The sequence below is a fragment of the Buteo buteo genome, chromosome 5, assembly GCF_964188355.1.
Source record: "Buteo buteo chromosome 5, bButBut1.hap1.1, whole genome shotgun sequence".
In the NCBI taxonomy this organism is placed as follows: domain Eukaryota; kingdom Metazoa; phylum Chordata; class Aves; order Accipitriformes; family Accipitridae; genus Buteo; species Buteo buteo.
The window spans coordinates 41,138,478-41,145,257 of record NC_134175.1 but is presented as its reverse complement, the minus strand read 5'-3'; positions in this window follow the sequence as shown (position 1 = coordinate 41,145,257).

The window sequence follows — 6,780 nt, the reverse complement described above, 5'->3', positions numbered from 1 at the left end:
TAACAACCCCTCTTCTAGCTAAATGAGATAACACAGATGGCTGAGAGATGCCAAAAATGTTGTTCCCAGACAACTCATTCCTTGTTTTTCCAGCTGAGACTGCCAAGAAGAGAGGCACTGGCTGCCAGTCAGAGTTTCTGAAGGCAACAGTACTCCAGGAAGAATTCAGATGGGACCAAACCATTCATTTCCCCCAGGACGTCATTTTCATCAGCAGGGAAGAAAATGTAATACAACCCTGCAGGCCTTTGACACTGAAGTCTGAGGATCTCAGTCTGATCTCTATTATACTCATGTAAATCAAGGCTTGCTTCTGCCACAGAGTCGGTGACATTTCACCGCTGCGGTATTAATAAGGCCCCAGATATCACCTTCCCTGACATGTATTCTGAAAGTAGATGGAAGATGCCTTGATTATAATTCACTGCCCTTTCCCTTACACGTGTGACTTGGCCAATTGCTAAAAGAAAGGAAGAAGAAGTTCTGAGGTCAAAGGGGAGGTCTGTGCTGGTGCAGTAGCTGGAGCAGGTCTTCCCCATACTAGATCAGTGCAAATTCACTGGATGAAGAGGTTAACTGAGATAAGAAAGGGCGTCAGTCCCCATCTCTCACATCCTTGCCACAGCACTTGGATTTCACACGTTACCAGCACAGTCTCCTGCTTTTCCTCCAGCTTCATGACTTACGAGTGACATGGAGGGAACCTAGCAATGTCTGGAGTCTGGGTCAGCAATCCTGCAATTAACCACCCATAGCACACAACCCCAGCACACAAGCTTATTGCCCGCAGGGTGTTCGGACTGGGGCAGCATCCACCCCACCAGACTGACCACCCTGCCCATGCCAGCATCCTTCCTCTTTCCCACAAATACTCTGAGAGCCTCAGTGATTCTGGGCTTTCTCCATCTTTCTGCTAGAAGAAGACTGAGGAACAGCCCAGAAAAAAACAACTGTTTGAACCAAGCTGAGTGTGATGTTTTGATGGAGCATGATGGGCTTTGCAGCCACCAAGGGATCAGTCATAAATGTCCATTCCCACTAATGCAGTCATGAGCAGTTGAGTTGCTCTCAGTAGATCTGAAAAGCAATGCAAGACAGCAGCCAGCAGCAGGTTAAATGAAAAATAAGCAAAAGACATGGGCATAATCCAAATTATTGCTCCAGTCTCAGTGTGTTCAGTGCTAGAAATAGCTCAGACTGAGGTTCAAGCCACAGGATTTCCAAACAGCTCCCTGACCCCTCACACTTCATGAAGGCTGAGACTGGCTTTTGTGGCTTGACTCTTACTGCCAAAGACTTTTTTCTCAGCAGCTGGTCCAAGTCTGTGGGCTGTGCAGCCTACAGGACCTAAAATGCACTACAAACTGCCCTACCTCTCGTTCCAAGTGCGAGGCCCGTTTCACAGCAGGGCAGGCCATTTAATGCCACTCATGCTTAAAGTGAAAGCGTTGTGCAGATTTTTTAAAGTTCTCCTTCTGTTGTCTTCTGCTGGGGAGAGGAGAGAAGTGGAAGTGTGTGAGGAGCTGTTGGCTCTCCTCATTTAATGTGGGACTGAAGGCAGACAGGCACCTCAGCACCGTCAATGGGTCAGATCTCTAGTGGCTGGTTAGAAGATCCTGCAGCAAATCTCTATCCAAGCTCAATAACAGCTCCTGGTCAAAACCACCCATAAGCATCAGGAAATACAGCCTGGATTCTTATGAGGGTAGCAATGGCCTGACTATACAATTTTCCATATCACCCTGGAAACACCTTATCTGCTGAGAAGAGAGTCACTAAACAGAAGTGCCACTTGTTTCAAACACACATAGCCGGCTCTGGAAGATGTCAGCTCTCATATAAATTAGTCACTCTAAAATGGAGAACCCAACACTAGAAAAAAAAAAGGGAGGAAATAATATGAGAGGCTTTTCTTGGTTCATGACTGGAACAGCTACTGTCATTTAAATTTTATTAGGAAAGATTAAAAGGAGCCTTGGAGTGAAGCTGCTGTGATGAAGTGGTCCCAGGGTCTCTATAACTGTGATTGGCACCATACTGATGTGTCAGCCTGACAAAGTTATGATAGTTATTACGCTGGCCCTAAAACAGACCCTTCAGCCTGAGGCAAAATAATAAAAAATGGGGAAGAAATCTCCAGAACACAGGAAAACTCAATCCAATTGGGCACAGAAATAGACATTTACCTCAGCATTATTTTTTTCGGAGGTGACGTGGAGCAGACAGTCAATACTGCCAAATCTGTACATGGATAACTCTTCCCATAGATGTCTTTGTAGTCTAGCATGTAGGTGAGGCTTGGTGCATGGCCAGTCCATGCCTGCCCTCCCATGTCGAAGTGGGGCCCCCAGGACACAGGAGGGAGCAGGCTGAGAAGCCTCTCATCAGTTCAAGACAGCACATGCCTTGCTCATACTGGCTGTTTCTGTTCCCCCAAAACAGCACTGTAACAGGGTCTATGAGTCAGGTTTGGCACTTGCTAGGCTAAGGTTTTATACCCATCTTTACCCTCAGCCATAGGTAGGGAAGCAACAAAGGGTCCTTGGGCTGGTGCCACCACTCTGAACCACTCAGGAGAGAGATGTCACCCGGCATTCACAAATGCCCATCCCCATATCACCAGCCCTCACAGTGCAGCTGTAAAAATCCCATTTTCTGCAGGCTGCTGCCTTTGAAATCCCTGCCTGCCCTCAAGATACCTTTTGACGCATGCAACCTACTCACTGACCGCATTATACCACACATCTGAGCGTTATCTCTGGCCCCAAGAGACACTGCCTGCATAAGCACAGCTAACAAACAGAAGCATAATGAGCCCTTCTCACCACCCCAAAGTTGAAGGTGAGATCCCTTTTTAATAATAGGGTATCTGGAAGGATTTATAGGCTCTGGTTGTCTCAATACACAAATGACAGCATCAATCAGAGCCAGACAGCAGAGGAGGAAAGCAATATACCTGCTAGGTGAGGGGAATGCTGATGTAAGACACAGGCAGCAGGGGCTGTGACTGGCAGGAGCTGAGGTTTGTGCCTGTACCTTCCCACCTAGCAATAGGCATGGTAGCTAGCAGTAAATATGAAAGAAAAACTGCATTCCGCATCCCAAGCATGTTTGGCTTGTATTGTAGCACAGAATAAGCCCCTTTGGTTCCATCCCTTCCTTTCTCAGGGACTCTCTACCTACTGCTTACATAAAACTGCAGAACCTCATAGGCCAAATAAGAGGCTTCTTCCAAGTCTGTTTGCACCCCACAGCCCCTCACTGCTGCAGAGGTGGTAGATGCAGTGTGCAGATCATTGCTAACTGAAAGCCCTATGATTCCTCCACCAATTTAAAGGCCAAACACACCAGGCAAAATTGATCTGTTTTCTTGTTCAGAGGTTGGAAAAACAGAGGGAGTTGCAATAGCTGCATTCTTTAAAGACACCTTGAGAAAGGAACAGCACTTTGAGGCAACCAAAGATAGGCGAGCAGCTGATAATCCTGTGTTGCAGTAAGCACATCCTGAACAATATTGCATATGAACTCAGACAGTCTGGGGCACTAGGTTGTCTGCCAAGAGAGTCAACTGGCAATCCACAGTACGACTGCCTTGGTCCACCACCCTTTCTGTCCCTACACGTGGGAGGGGAATAGCTGTAATACCAGTGCAGGAGATACTGTACAAGAACAAGGCAGGTGATGCTCTGAAAAGAGCACAAGGTTGGAGAGGTTGTTTACACAGTGTTTGATCTGCAGAGCCAAAGCAGAAAGGGAGCCTTGCAATCCAGTGGGATTATTTTAATTCAGATTCACCCAGAGAACTGTTTAATTTGAGCAGGTCAGGGGTTTAGCTTGCTCTGTGCTCACATAGTTATTTAACAGATAATACCTAATACAGTTTGAAAGGAAACTTAGGCTCATGTATTTTCAAAGATTTCCAGCAAGTCTTCTGGGCAATGCTCCCAGTTTAGAACTTATTTGGAAACCTATTGAGTTGGAGTTTAATTGTCCTATTCCATTAGCTACTGCATGCATGTGAACACACTGTACAATAAATCCTGCGTTTCACTGCTGTGGCTGCTCTGCTGAAAAAAGTATTGGGTAGGAAATGGGTTCCCAACCCACAGAGATTTTTGCAACTTTGAAACATCCCATTTTAGAATAAAACCAAGGCTTCTCCAATCCCTTCTGAAAAGAAATGCATGTGTACCCCAGTGGCTAGGGGCTATCAACTGCTCAGCGGGTCTCCTGCAAGCCGGCTACTGGGCATGCCACCACCTCTGTTGCTGGAGCTTCTTTGCACTCCATAAATATGACTGCTTCAACTAAACAGTGACTTGAACCCAGCTTTCTCAGGGATAATGAATATTTCTCTTCTAAAAAGTGAAACTGTTTCAGTAGAACAATTTGATAAAAACCTGCCCCAAAATACCCATGAATCTGGTACATGAAGTTGGGATACAATCACCCAAGCTCACATTCAGCAGTCTCTTACAGCTCCTGCTGCCCAGATGAGTGCTGCAACTCCCATGCTATGCACTGTAACAGAGCATGCAAACGTTTCTCTGTATGTCCTTGATCCAAGCAGTTTAATCAAAACCACTTCCCTTTTCAGAAGTATTTTCTGAGCAAAAGTATTTCATCAAAATATTTTCAGCCATTTCAAGTACAACAGCTCAAATCCATTTGTTGCATTGTGCATACTCTGCAATTTAGCAGATCAATAGGCAATCTTTGCCTTTGTCGCTAGCTACAGTAAGAACCTTTGCTGCTGCAGACACTCCCTTCTTTCCGTGTGCTTTTAACAACACTTCTGCCTCCAGCTTCTCTTTGCTTCCATGCACTTTGCAGATACACTCAGGAGCAAAGTCAGCATCTCATTCATGGGACAGACAACGCAGAACAAAAAGAGGGCTGACATTACACATCTCTTGCAGAAGGGAAAGCTGAAGTCTCTGTCATTCTGCAGGACAAACCAGGCAGGCACCAAAGACCCTCACTTTCCTTTGGTAACAGCCTCAGTGAAATCCAGCCCCAGAAAGTCAGCCAGGAGCGCAGAAGCATATTGTGAGCAATTGGGCTAACAGAGCAAACTCCCAAATGGCATGGGACTGAGCATGTTCCCCTCTGCTCTGCAAACTGCAGCTGATTAATTCCTTCCACATCCCCCCTCCATCCTCCCAGCACAAGAGAGCCTGCCCAGTACCTCCCTTGTAGCCAGCATACACCTTGCCAGAGTTGATGTCTGGGATTTAGCTTTGCTTTCAGTGCCACTGCATGGCCAGCCCAGGGACTGGCATGTGCTCCACTAACCTTGCATCTACCCATTACAGCAGTGGTGTTACAGATGTGCTGTCCAACTTGCAGAGCTCATTGTGAGTCACTGCTGCATCAGGGACATACAGGAGTGCAATCCAGCACACAGGAAAGACTCCTTCTTCATGAACGTCCACAATTTGATGGATAAGCCAGGCTTTGAAGATGTTGTTATACATGTTTTCCAGACATTTTATCACTCTTGACCCTTACTAATCAAGTCCTTACAGAAGGATACCTCAATTTCCCCATCAGCACACTCAAACATAAATAACTATAGTCACCAAGCACTCTCCCTCAGGTTCAAGAAAAAAAAAAGCAGCATTTCCTGACATAAAGACTTCACAGTCACCACCGGATCTTAGGAAAGACCTGCAGCAGTTTCTCCCTCTTCCTCCAGGGCTTTAGGACTCATTACTGAACTAACAGATAGACAGGGTTTGCCTATCAGGAGTTCTTTCGTAAGACAATCTATCTGCAATTCAAACAGTTTAGAACACAGCATGAATGCAACACAATTTATCTTAACTGAAAACAACTTCAATCCGGCACTATTTGTCTTAGAAAGTGGGTCTCCCTCCCACGGTCATTTGAGTTACACAAAGCTCTGTGTCATGATAGTTACGTAGAGGATGATGCTGAGCACTTGCTACTCGAGGATGAAAGCAAGGCAGGCAGCCCTTCTGGGGGATCGCTCAGTATATTACAGCCCAGCCAGCTGCAGAGCTGTAGAATACAGTCACCAGTTTCAAGTGGTTCTTTGGCTGGAAATGGGTACCCTTCCTCTGCATTCCTCACTGAGGTGCAAGTCAAATTCTTCCTGCAGGTGAGAGCAGCAGCAAACTGTAACACTGAGATAAGAAAAGTGTCAGGGAGTCCTCTCATCAGCCCAGGTTTATCATGATGAGGACCTACAGCTTTGGATGATGGATGAGCCAAAAAAATGATCATAACCCACAAAACAGGCTGACCTCAGACAGTTTGAGGCTTTTTTCAGGCTTTTTCAGTCAACTCTGAGTCCTTCCCTCCTCCAGGTCACACTAAATGTCTCATTTTCCTCCCCAGAAATTGTAGTGATTTAAATAAACATCCCTTTTGACAAAATGTGTCACATTTTATTGAGGCTGTCAGAAACAAAACCTTCTTTGGAAAAGTTCTCTCTCTTCATTTATGGCCCAAAAAATTCACTGAACTCAGCCCAGATTCCTAAATAATTTCATCCTGCAAAACTGTATTTTTCAGTGAATTAAGTATTCCTCAAGAGGCATTCCCCCCTATGGTGATGACCTCTACCATTTTCTTCTTTGATGTAGTAAGTAATAAAAGACGACTAAGCCAGGACAAAACACTCCTTTACCACTACACAAGCGATTCCACACCTGACCACTTTTTCATGATACAGGCTCCTCAGACTTTCAGAGACATGAAGTTCCTCCAGAGAGGAAATGACTTATCTACAGTCACGCTGAGCCAATGGCAAGG